This window comes from Artemia franciscana, chromosome 6 (assembly GCF_032884065.1).
Source record: "Artemia franciscana chromosome 6, ASM3288406v1, whole genome shotgun sequence".
In the NCBI taxonomy this organism is placed as follows: Eukaryota; Metazoa; Arthropoda; class Branchiopoda; order Anostraca; family Artemiidae; genus Artemia; species Artemia franciscana.
The window spans coordinates 35,948,851-35,962,693 of NC_088868.1; the positions used below are offsets into that span (position 1 = coordinate 35,948,851).

The window sequence follows — 13,843 nt, forward strand, 5'->3', positions numbered from 1 at the left end:
GATAGCAAGTTAAACAGTTGGAATTTATCAACTATATGAGTTTATTGTAGTCAAAAGTTATTTAATTAAATTTTTGAAGACTTTAAATTTTAAATTTTTTTGAAATTTGAATTTGCATACTAGCTGAGTCTATTGTATGCAAAAGTGCTTTTTTGTTAGTTTTTTTATTTCCAGTCACCAATTAAAAGACTCAAAATCTACCAAGTAGCTGACTTTTTTGTAGTCAGAAGTTCAATTATTAATTTTTTAGTAATCAACCAGCAACTAAAAAACTTGTAACTCATCAACTGCCTGAGTTTATTTTAGTCGAAAGTGCTTCAACTAAATTTTTTGATACTCTGTTAGCAACTAACCCATTCGGAACTTACCAAGTAGCTGAGTTTGCTGTAGTCAAAAGTACTTTTGCTAATTTTTTGGTAGTCAGAAATACTTTCATTAAATTTTTGATGCTCTGTCAGCAACTAAGTCAGCAACTACTAGCTGTGTTTGTTGTATGCAAAAGTGCTTTTTGTACTTATTTTTTGATACTCAGTCACCAATTAAAAGACTCGAAATTTATCAAGAAGTTGAGTTTGTTTTAGTCAACAGAGCTTTTTATCATTTTTTCGGTAACCAGCCAGCAACTAAAACACTCGGAATGTATCTACTACCAGAATTTATTGTAGTCAAAAGTGCTTCCATTAAGTTTTTGGTACCCAGTCAGCAGCTAATGCACACGGGAATTACTTACCGTTGAGTTTGGTGTATGCAAAGGTGTTTCTTATTAATTTTTGACAAGCAACAGGGAATTTACCTACTAGCTGATTCTGTTGTATGCAAAAGCGCCTTTTTTTCAGTCACCAATAAAAAGACTTGGAATTTACAAAGTAGCTGAGTTTGTTGTACTCAAAAGTGTAATAATTAAATTTTTTATATATTCTCGGTAACTTGGAAACTCGAAATTTATCAGCTAGCTGAGTTTGCTGTAGTCAAAAGGACTGTTATTAATTGTTTGGTACTCAGCTAGCAAGTAAAACACTTGGAATTTATCAACTACCTAAGTTTTTTGTTGTGAAAAGTGCCTTTATTAAATTTTTGATGTTTTGTCGGTAACTAAGATACTCGGAATTTACCTACTAGCTGAATCTATTGTGTGCAAAAGTGCTTTCTTATTAATTTTTCGGTACTCAGTCACCAATTAAAAGATTTAAAATTTACCGAAAAGCTGAGTTTGCTGTAATCACAAGTTCTTTTATTAATTTTTTTAGTAGTCAGTCATTAACTAAAACACTCAGAATCTACCAACTAAATGAGTGTATTGTCGTCAAGAGTGCTTTATCAAATTTTTGATACTCAGTCAGCAACCAAGGCATTCGGAATTAACCTACTAGCAATGTTTGTTGTGTGCGAAAGTGGAGTGCTTTATCAAATTTTTGATACTCAGTCAGCAACCAAGGCATTCGGAATTAACCTACTAGCAATGTTTGTTGTGTGCGAAAGTGATTTTACTTAATTTTTGTATGCTCACTCAGCAAATAGAATACTCAAAAATTATCAACTAGTCAGAAGTACTTTTATTAAAATTTTGATACTCAGTCAGCAACTAGAACAGCTTAGTTTTTTCTATGAAAAAGGGCTTTATTTAATTTTTTATGCTCAGTTAGCAATTAAAAGATGCAGAATTTGTCTACTAGCTGAGTTTGGTGTGCTCAAAAGTCCTTTTTTATTATTTTTTAACACTCAGTCACCACTTAAAAGACTCTAAACTAACCATCAAAAGGCCTTATTGTATCATATCAGAACAAGTTTTTTTCTTAATATTCCTCCTAGACCTGTTCTTCAAGTTGCAGTACACATCTTTGTTCATTCCCAACATTATATTTCAACTTTATGAATACCCTAACACCAAGCAATACCTTGAAAATGCTTTATAGTGCCATTTCAGAATAGGTTCTTTCTTAGTATTCCTCCTAAACCTTTTTAAGTTTGAGTAGACATCTTTTTCTCATTTCTAACATCAATTTTCGGTAACTCCTAAAGGTTTTAGAATGCGATTAAGAAAAATAAACTCTTGGCTATGAAAAATCTCAATGTCTTTGTTTCACCTATTAGTGAAAACAACGAGGTATTCAATAGTTATTCTTTTCCATGCTATTAGAATGTCATTAAGAAAAAATTATCTGGCCTACGAAATATCTTAATAAAACAATCCACTGGTCTTGGTTCTATCTATTAGCGTAAACCGTCAGACAATAATAGAGACTTGCTTCCTGACAAACGGAATAACTTCTGTTCGTTTCTAGTCTTTATATAGCTCCTTAATTTATTGTTGAATGAATGAAATAAATAAAAGAAATGTCCCATTGTTGAATCTCTGACCCGTGAAAAAATCTATTGGCTGAGAACCCTGTTTTAGTTGCTGGCTGAGAACCAAAAAAATCAATAAAAGCACTTTTGACTACAATAATCTCTGCTATTTGGTAAATTCTGAGTCTTTTAATTGGTGACTGAGTATCAAAAAATTAATAAAAAGCACTTTTAGATATAACAAACTCATCCAGCAGGGAAATCTCGAGAACTCCTCTGGTCTTGGTTTCACCTCTTAATGTAATCAACAAGGCATTCAATAATCAGTCTCTCTCATGATGTTGGAATTTCCTTAAAAAAAAATTAATTCGTCTGTTTGCCAGTCTCTGGGTATGTTTTGGAAAAAAGCCAGCTCATCTCTCTCAGACCTTGGTAAAAACCTTCTTAACCTACCTCAGATTCTAATATTACTGAGCACGCTAATAGTATCTATGCCTCTGAAAATTACTATTGTTACATCTCCAACTATTTTAATAAACATTCTAAACGTGGGAGCTGCTAGCGTGCCCTAACAATAATGGAAACATAACAAAGTACTGCAATGAAACATTTATTTAAATAGCTGCATTTAGAATAATAACATAATAAAACAAAAGATCGTTTTGAATCCATGTCACTTATTCCATTTTTCTGCTTCAGACATTATCTAGGCAACACTAGTAGTGACATTTGATTTAAATCCGTTCTGTCGCCAAGAATAAGTTCCCTAGATTAACATACCAATATTCTTAAAACCTTTTTGATGGGTAAATGCGATGACAGTTAAACCACAAACTGAACTTAAATGTCTAAGCATTAGTTCGAAATATAGTTTTGTGGAAGGCACTTGGAATTTTGACTTTTATATACGTAAGTTTTTATCTATGAAAAATTGGATTCCTTAAAGGAAAAAATTAAAGGTAAAGGATTATAAATCTAATAGATTATAAATTCGAAAATACTTACATGTTATCATTTATCTTGACGTCGTTTAATTTTTATAATTAAAGTGCTGGGTAAATACTGCTAAAAATCTCTCGTCCAGAAGGGACTAAATACAAAAAAAATCGTTTCCTTGGAACGCGTTTTTAAAATCCTTTCCTTTCGTCCTTTTAAATAGTACAAGCAGAATATGAGCTCATATAAGTATGCAAATTATGTACCTATTATACTATGCTAATTTTGTGTTTGTTGGAGTATGATAATGAGGTGTCAACCGGTTATGCAAATGATGTATTTCCGGGACCCATTTACTCATCACTACTTTCCTGATAAATACCTCTGAAAAAATCCTGCTTTCTAAACTGTTTAGTATATAACTTGGGCCTTATGCTTGGCTCTTACATTAGCCCTCGTATTTGGTCTCCCTTCATCCGTTTGTTTGGTAAGGTCATTAATTTCAACTTTTCCTCCTCACGAAGACTCTCAGTTTATATCTTCTTTTTTTCCTCGCTTTACTACGATAGTCCTATGCCTCTCGCATTACACATTTGTGACTTAGCTTCAAATCAAGACTTTTAGATTTATTTTCTCAACAGTTTGACTTTTTTGATTTTTTGTAGAGAAGTAAGAGATGGACAAGGCCACAACTGTTTTTGTGGGAAGGTCTGTTATGAGGTAGTGTGTAGGAGCTGCCCTTCCTCTTGTACTGCTGCCCTTCCTCTTGAAAGGTGCATCCACAAACTTGGGTAAAATTTGACTTAGTTTGTTGACTAAGTCAAACAAAATAGTAAAAAATCGTCAAATGCAAATTATTTTTATTTTGTTAAAGAATCCACCGATTTTTAGTTGTAGAAAGTAAGAGTAAGAATCTGGAGTAAGAATGTAGAGTAAGTAAGAATTTAGAATATGAAGGTATTCAAAAATATCAACAGCATTCAGTAGAAAACAGGAAAATTCTGTTTTTAAGCTTGCTCCCCTCCTATAAGAAATCACCTCATATCTAAACTCGGTGCTGTGATGATATTCGAACGCAAAGATTGTCAAGGCTCGCCAAAGGTCAGTACCCTTTTATGAAGGAAGGAATGGAGTATGTACTTTGAAAGACCGTCCCATGGCATTAATAAGGCTGTGGATACATTCCTGAACGTTTCACTAGCCTAACTCAGTAAATGTCAAAAGCCTCTCATTTAGAATATTATCCCACTTTTTCCTCCTGTTGCCACAAACCTTGTAAGTGCTGTCGAATTGTTGTGTTTGGGACCCTACCATGATACAGAGTATAGGAATTCTTTGCCAAGGTTAAAAGTGTGTTCTGCATTATAGCAGCATACAGGGAAGGAGGATTGTGACACGTACCATGTTTTTTCTGTAATTATATTTCAAGGATTCAGGGCAAAAAATAAAGTTATTATTTATTTGAAAGGCTTTTATCTCCAAGTGCACTTGAAAGTAAACCATTGTTTTTATACAACCCTTAAAAGTTGGAATTGTTTTAAGTCCAAAATCATGAAGTCATGACTTATGCAGGCTTTCGAATCTTGTTGATGTTAAATTTAAGAAAAAGTGTTTTTTTTAATGAAAGTAAGGAGTTACATCAAAACTTAAAACAAATAGAAATAATTTCGTATATGGAAAGGGTAGTACCCTCATCAACGCCCCGCTCTTTACTCTAAACTTTGAATATTTCTAGCAACTCTACATTATAAAACAAAAAAAAACTTTAGCATAAAAAACGGACCGTTGAGGAGGGGACAGCCCCTTTCATATACGCAATAATTTCTGTTTGTTATAAGTTTTAATGTCGCTCCTCACTTTCATTTTGAAAAAATTGTTTTTTATTTAATTTCTGAACGTTTTTAATTAATGCAGGTTTTGAATTTGGCTCATCGTGCATGAATAATTAAAAAAAAAACGGTATACTAATTTACTTTTTTTAAACTGATATTAACCTTGTAATAACCTAAGTTTCATTTTTGTTTCAGTTGTTTAAGATAGATTAGAATAATGGCCTCTTTTAAAAGCTAAAAAAGAAACTTTAACGTAAGAGCGAGCTGCTGAGGAGAGGCAACCAATCTTATAGACGTAAGATTTTCTGTTCGTTTTAAGTTTTAATGTTGCTTATTACTTTCAGTTAAAAAAACTTGTTTTTATGTAATTGCTGATCGTTTTTTAAATAATGTCGGGAAATCCAGCTCCCCCTCCCTGGAAAATTCCCTTCCCCTACGAGAAATTTCGTCATGGAAAGATTCACCCACGTAATTTGTAACCAAATAACTAGCGTTATTTGCGGAACTAATTTTGTAAGGCGTAGTAACAAAATGACCAAAGAAGTCGAAACTATTTTTATGAAAAATAAAAGTCACAAGTTGAGCAATTTTCAACTGACTGAAATAAAAGAAGGAAAATATCTTTAAAAGATATTCGTAATAATTTATGTTCGTTTTAAGTTTTAATGCTATTCCTTAATTTCAGTTGGAAATTTTTTATTTTTTTTTCTTAATAACAACCACAAGCCGAACACATACAATATATTTGGTTTACTATCAAAATAAAAAATCATAGCTAAGAAGCCATTTAAGGTAAAACTCAATGCTAAAATTGGCCAAAAAATAACACAAATCAATTATTGCTTATATTGGCCGCTGTTTTACAAAATTCGAACTTTAGCGTAAAGAGCGAGGTATCGACGAGGGGGCAAACTTCCTCATATACTTAATATGAGGGGCCCACCCCTTCATCAATACCTCGCTCTGTCTGCTAAAGCTCAAATTTTGTTCCAATTGTTTAAGAAGACCCCTGAATCACAAAGGCTGATTAACTAGGATAAACTGCTATTTTGAAATTACTAAGAATACTTTAGCGTAAACAGCGAGGTATTGACGAGGGGACGATCCCCCTCATTTACGTAATAATTTCTCTTCGTTTTAAGTTTTAATCTTGCTCCTTACTTTCAGTTGAAAACTTTTTTTTAAAGTTTCTGTTCTTAAACAATGCTGGGATATCTAGTACCCCCTTCATAGAAATTATTTTCCCCCATGAAAAATTCCTCCATGGACAGATCATCCAGCATAACGTGACAGCAGTGACTCAGATGCATTTTACCTAAGGCTACAGCTACAAATAGACATGATCCCAGGTAAAAAAAAAAAAAAAAAAAAAAAAAAAAAAAAAAAAAAAAAAAAAAAAAAAAAAAAAAAAAATACAGTATTTTTATCAGGGGATCTTAAGCCAATCAGAAAAATTCTACGAAAAAACTGATCTGCTCAATTTATCGCTAGCTAATTCACAGTATTAAAAAAATGTCATTGTGAAAGGTCCTAAGCCAATCCCTAATTCTAACTCTGTAAAAGACTGTATGCTTTACTGAAAATATAGGATATAGTACTTCTGGATGAAAATTTAGATTTTCGAAATAATAAATAATCAAAAATTGTGAAAAGTATGGCCAGACAAGTAAACAAGAAAAATAGATTTTAAGAGGAGCCTCTCCCAAAATGCCAAGTTTGTTATGATTCACTCATAATTATAATGTTTTTTCAATTTTGCTTACATTATCTGATTTGTTGAATTTCAATTTTTCCAAGATATATTTTTCTTCAATTTATTAAAAAGCCACGATCTCCTATAATATTCATGGAATTTTCCGACAAGAAACTTGAAATGCTTAAAAGTCCGTTTTCCAGGGAGTTCAATTTGATTTTTGACGCTAATTATTTTTCTCTTTCAAATATTGGCTTGTATAATGAGTGAATAAGAAGACGGGGTAGGAGGAGGTAATTTTTTATTTTCCTGGATAATATTCCCTAAACTTTGAATAATATATTTTTCGGGATTTTGATTGAAAAACAACAAATTCCCTCCCCCTAATTTCGATCGGTATTTTTTCATGCATTCGCTACAAAATTGCAAACAAAAATCCTTCGCTTTCCTACATTATTTGTTATCTAGTGCACCTAACTTTTAATCAAAATATTTTTTTCCAAATTAAAAATAATAGTTCTAAATTTGCTTACTACTTCTGGCAATCCTTTATCCCAGGCAAGCAGTGCTTTCACTCACACTTACTAAACTGGCTTACTCTTGAATCGTTCCACTTTAACGGAATCCTCTCAGTAGCCTCAAATGGCATGTCATCCAGAAAAAACTTACCTTTCCAAGACGGGCTTTGAACATCGTTAAGAAAAACCACTCAAATCTCTTTTTTCTATGCAATGATACTTGCTGCTCATATATAGTTTATATATTTATTTATACTATAAATATAAATATATATATATATATATATATATATATATATATATATATATATATATATATATATATATATATATATATATATATATATATATATATATATATATATATATATGTGTATGTATATATATATATATATATATATATATATATATATATATATATATATATATATATATATATATATAATATATATACAGATATATATATAAATATATATATATATATATATATATATATATATATATATATATATATATATATATATATATATATATGGGAAGTGTACAGACGTTTTCAGGGGGATTTTTTTGGTTTAGGGGGGAGAGTTGAGGGGGGAGGGGTACGTGGGAGGATATTTCCATGGAGAAACTTCTCATGGGGGAAGAGAATTTCAATGAAGGGGGCGCAGGATTTTCTAGCATTATTTGAAAAAACAAGGGAAAATAATGAAAAGTTTTTTCTACTGAAAGTAAGGAACAGCATTAAAACTTAAAACGAACAAAAATTATTACGAATATGAGGGGTTTACCTCCTCGTTATACCTCACTCTTTACGCTAAAGTATTTTTAGGAGGCTTTTCCTCCTCAACGCCCCGCTCTTTACGCTGAAGTTTCTTACTGTTTTAAAAATAGAGTTAAGAGAAAGAGTCAAACTTTAGCGTAAAGAGCGGTTCGTAGAGGAAGAAAAGCCCCTTTCATATACGGAATAATTTCTGTTCGTTTTAAGTTTTAATGTTGCTCCCTACTTTCGTTTAAAAAAACTTGTTTTTTTTTAATTTAATTTTCTTCTAGAACATCCATCTTATCACATATCTCAAAAACTCCGTAACGTTTGGAGATATGACTGTTATGAGACCATCAATGCCTACCATAGCTTTGTTAAAAAACAAAGGCTAGGCGATGTGTATTTCATATTTATGAAAGACAAGCCAAGGTAAAACGAACTAAACAGATTAAAGATAATAGTGATGAATATTAAGTTTTGAATTTAGACATGGATAAGGTCATCAATGCCTACCATACCTTTGCAAATCAAAACATGGGCTAGATAAATCGTTGGAAGAAAAAAGAGTTTCTGTCTCAACACCTGAACAATTAAAAGAAACAAAGGTTCAGATTTTTGCCCACCACCTGAACAGTTAAAAGAAACAAAGATTCGGCGATACGTCTTTCATAATGACAAAAGACAAGCCGAGAGAAAAGTTCAAGGTCCCATCAAAAAACGCAAATTTACAAAGGTACTACTTCTAATTTCAAGCCCATTTGGATCTCATGACATCAAAAAGAAATGCTCAAATTTCCTGCGTTTAGAAGACAAGCGACAGTGAAAATCCTTATATAGAAGCCTATCGCAGTGCCAAATACCGGGACCCGGTGGCGAAATGAAAATGAAGAGCAAAGATGCGGTTGGTTGGAAGATATGCGAAAATGACAATTAGAGTGTGTCAAAAATGAAATAAAAGCACAGAAACGCGCGGTTAGAAGACATGTGATCGAGCAAGTAAGCGAATAAAAAATGAAAATGAATAGTAAAGACGCATGTGGCTAGGAAAAAAGTGGCTATGCGTCAAAAATGAAAATGAAGAACAAAGAAACACAGTTAGAAGACATGTGACTCTGAACAAGAGAGCGAGTTAAAAATAAAGAGCAAATACACACGCGGTTAGAAGAACAGCGGCTGCATGTTTAAAATGAAAATGAAGAGCAGACTCACAGAAGACATGTGGGGCCAAGCATGTGAACAAGTCAAAAATGAAAAAGAAAGCAAATACACACTTGGTTAGAAGGCTTTCGACGCTAAACATGTGAGAGAGTCAATGAAAATGAATCTGGACAGGGAATATCAAAACGTGTCAAAACTGAAAATGAAAGTGATGAGGATTGGGCTTGGGATTTTGACATGGATAAGGTCATCAATGTCTACCATACTTTTGTTAAGCATGTTAAGCATGCAAAGGTTTGGCGACATGTGTTTCATAATGACGAAAAGCAAGCCGAAGTATAATGAACTGAACAAATTGGAAACGATAGCGATGATTATTAGGTTTGGATTTAGACATGGATAAGTTCATCAATGCCTACCATGCCCTTGAAAATCAAAAACGTGGACTAGACAAATTGTTGGAAGAAAAAAAGTTTTTGCCCCACCACCTGAATAATTAAAAGAAACAAAGGTTTGGTGATATGTCTTTAATAATGACAAAAAAAAACAAGCTGAAGCAAAAGAAGAATTTTTCCAACCACCTGAACAATTAAAAGAAACAAAGGTTCTGCGACATGTCTTTCATAATGACAAAAGACAAGTCAAGGCAAAAGAAAAAGTTTTGTCCCACCACCTGAACAATTCACGTACTATACATATTAGGTACTACAAAATGGCAATCCTTACTTATAACTTCAATAAAAGTACCCCTATATACCCTAGGCTACTATTTTGGAGACCAGTAGACTACATTTGGAGACTAAATTTGTACCAGTGTCGTTTGAAATTTACTCAGATTTCGAAGTCTTGATACGATGATAGTTGTATACGGTTCCTGATTCAAAGGGGAAAGAGGAGATTAAAAACTGAAAAAAAATACATTTTTGCTTACTATTAACGTATTAACCTGGCGTAGGGGGATAGTACGAAAGGACATCAGGAGAGAGGGGAAGCCTCTCTTCGCAGACTTAAAATAAGGCATATGATACTTTCTTTTGATTACCCACTCCTGCCCCCCCCCCCAAGTCCACCGAAGAAGTTTTGTTGTGTTTACTGAAAGATCTAAAGCCGAAATGGCCAGCAATAACAAAAACAAAGAGAGAGAGATAAATCTCAAAAGCTAAAAACTCAAATAACCTAAAATCAAATAAAATCATAACCCAGACATAATCACACTTGCGAATATTGTATATTTAGATAATTGTTATTTTTGTTTCTTCTTTTTTTATTTTATTTGATTTTAGGTTATTTTAGTTTTATCTTTGTTTGTTAGCGTTGAAGGCACCTTGATTTATACAGGGTAAATATCTGTGTCGCTTCGGTCCTAACTTTTCCCTCTACTTTCCGTAGTTTGTTCTCTTCATCTTGGGATTTCCCTATCTCTCTCTTTGTGCTTGTTGTGTTTAATGGAAACATTCAGAACTTGCTCAGTGAAAATGTGCATAAACATTAAAAATTAGAGAAGAAAACAAAAGTTTAATTAGAAATTGTAAAACACTATTCAATTGATTTTGACAATGGAGCCGTTTGTTTCTAATAATAATAAAAATTTGTATTCTGGCAAAATTACTGTTAATCCATATCTAATGATAAACAGATGGATTCTTGCGATTGTTGATCAATGCTTCATTTACCAGAAGACTTAGATTTTAACTTGACTGAGATACTTTGATGAAAAATTTCATAACCCGTAAAACTGAGAAATATTCTGTATCTGAGAATTCGGAATTTCCACTGAGAAGGCTATCTAATTTGAAGTTGTACTTAATTACTTTATTGTTTCCAGTAATTAACTAATAGAAATACTTAACTAATAGAAAGCATATCTTTTTGTGTTTAATTGCCTAATAACAAGATTTTCGATAGAAAGTTTGCAAGAACTTTCGAAGAAGTTCTTGACAAAGCTGCTCAAAGTCTTAGAACTTTAAAATGAAAGATTAAATAAAAAACAAGTTCTTTTTCTGCTGAAAGTAAGAAGTAAGATTAAAACTTAAAACGAAAAGGAAATATTATGTATATGAAGGGGGTTGCCGCCTCCTCAATACCTCGCTCTTTACGCTAAATTTTTTTAGCACTTTTATAAAATGTTTTTATTGTTCTAATTAAAAGGCCCTTGTGTTTCTGGAGTGATTCTTCAAGAATTGGGACAAAATTTATTCTTTAGCATAAAGAGCGAGGTGTTAAGGAGGGAGTAACCCCCGTCACATACGAAATAATTTTTGTTCGTTTTAAGTTTTAATGTTGCTCCTTACTTTCAGTTCAAAAAACTTGTTTTTTTAATTTAATCTCTGATAGCTTTTTTCAATAATGCCAGGAAATCTGGCCGCACCTCCAAGGAGAAACCCACTTCCCACGGAAGTAGCCTCTTGACAATTCAATCCGGGTGAAAATTTACCCCGGACAATTACTCTTAACCACTCTGCACGTACAATTGAGACGGAAAAGAGAAAGCAAGACCTATAAAAAGCATTCTATAAGAATTCAGGCAAATTCTCGCAGTACATAATTTCCCCTGACAAGTTCACTCCCTGGTGAATTCCCTCCTCTTGGAAAAATCCCCTGCAGAAAATTTGCCTCTGCCCCAACCTAAAATGTATGCATGCATCACAATAGCAAATACTGTGCGTAAACAATGGGCAAATTATAACTTAAAGACCTTACCCCTGAAGCTATGGGGGAGGGGTCATGCTATATCCAAAGGCATAGTCATTGTACCTTTCAACTATGATGAAATAAACGGCCATCTCAGACTTTTGATCGGATGATTTTGAAAAAAAGGGTGGGGGAGGGGGCCTAATTGCCCTCTATATTTTTGGTCACTTAAAGAGGGTAACATAACTTTTAATTTCCGTTTAAATGAGCCCTCTTCCGATATTCCAGACCACTGGGCCGATAAGATCATCCGTGATCTTATTTCTAGCGAAACAACAAAATCCCAGATTTTTGCAGATAGGCGATTAAAACCTAAACAGTAGGGCTCTCTGAAAAGCTGAATCTGACGGTGTGATTATCATTAATATCACTTGAATCTTAGGGGATGATTCTGCTTTTTCTTAAATAGGAAAACTTTCTCAGGCTAAAGGGGAATGGGTTTTTTCTAAGGTTTACAATAAAGCTAGTAACCTCATTAAGGAAACTAACCGTTCAAGAGTTATCCCATTACTTGATCTCGAGTCACTGTATATTCTTTTGTGTCCATGCTTTACTTTTTCTCAGCTTCATGGCGACCTCCCCCGTCCCCTAAGTGTTCAGCCATCTCTCACCTCTGATCAGAATAATTATAATCTTCGCTATATCGAAAATCATATTCAAGTTCCTTTTTACTCCTTGTTTAATGTTAAATTTTAATCCTTTAATAGCGAGTCATATTCTGTGGAATAAGTTGCCCGAATCAGCTCGAAGGTGCCACTCATTCGGTTTGTTCAAAAAAATCACTAAAATTCTGTGGCTTCTTAGAAGTTATTTTATCTATTTTTATATGTGTATGTGTACATATATATATATATATATATATATATATATTTATATATATATATGAATATGTATGTATGTATATGTGTATATTTATTATTATTTCATTGGAGTCTATTTTATCTACTGATCTACTTAATAAATTTAGTCTCTTCAATCTATTAGTCTATCCAGTTTTGTTTCCTATAGTTTTTATTTTATTTATATTTTCTTTTCTTCTCCTTTTTGCTCTTCTCTCTGTGAGTAAGTGATTATTTATTTATTTTTTCTTCTCTGAGTAAGTGACTAGTTTATTTTCCCCTTCCTTACAGGCCAAAGAGCCTTTGGGGGAATAATAAAATTTAATATTGTGTGCGTGTTTCGTCATGAATAAATCTTATTAGTTAGTTAGTTAATTAGTTAGGGTAAGGTTAAACTTAATGAAATCCATATATTTGGAATCAGCATAAAAGCCATTTTCTTATACACCTATTCGTATCAAAATTTCGCTTTCTAGAATTTTGGTAACTAATGTGCCGGGTTGCTCCTTACTTACAGTTTGTTACCACGAACTGTTTGATGTTATTAAGTCTGAAAATAGTGGTTGTATAAACTGTTGCAATGCTAATCAGAAGGGAAACTTTGGATCAGATCAAAAACAACCTTTCAATATCAAAGAAAGTTGAAAGACAAGGTTTCCACTATGTGATATTTACTACGTCTGACTTTATGACAACGTGATGATGTCTTATCATTCACAACCTCAACATCTTTAAACCAACGCTGTAGAAAAAAACTACCTAGCCTCTTGCAAACGCACCCTCAAGACAGGGACACGCCCAGGGGGAGAGTGGGCGTAGCCCATGCCTCTGAAAGTATAGAATTTCGGTGCTCCTTATTCAAACCATGAAATAAATTTTCCCTGTTTGCAGTTCCCCTTCGAATTTTATATTATACACCTTCCCCCTCCCCCTGCCCTAAAAAGACAATAGGGGCACCCCTATTTCAAGATCTTTGTTTATGGTGACCGTATATATTTTTGCATTAGAACGGGTATTAGGGAACAGTTTAGCTGGCAAATGTGAAAACATGAAGTAATACGAAGTTCTACTTTCCCCCACCCCCTAAAAAGGGTTGTGCAAAGTTATCTAAACTTTAAATGCAGGAA

The 13,843-nt window shown here is 33.0% G+C and overlaps 1 protein-coding gene across 2 annotated transcripts in view; it reads right to left on the minus strand.

Annotated features, from left to right (window-relative positions):
- Positions 1-13,843, minus strand: part of LOC136028368 (G-protein coupled receptor dmsr-1-like) — a 97,021-nt gene that overhangs the window by 80,181 nt on the left and 2,997 nt on the right. Inside the window, exon 1 of one of the 2 annotated variants that reach the window (XM_065706159.1) lies at positions 7,281-7,374. The exons of the other annotated variant lie outside the window; for it this stretch is intronic. The gene's annotated coding sequence lies outside the window, so the exon portion shown is untranslated. Of the gene's footprint in view, positions 1-7,280; positions 7,375-13,843 lie in introns of those variants that run through there. 2 annotated transcript variants of the gene reach the window in all.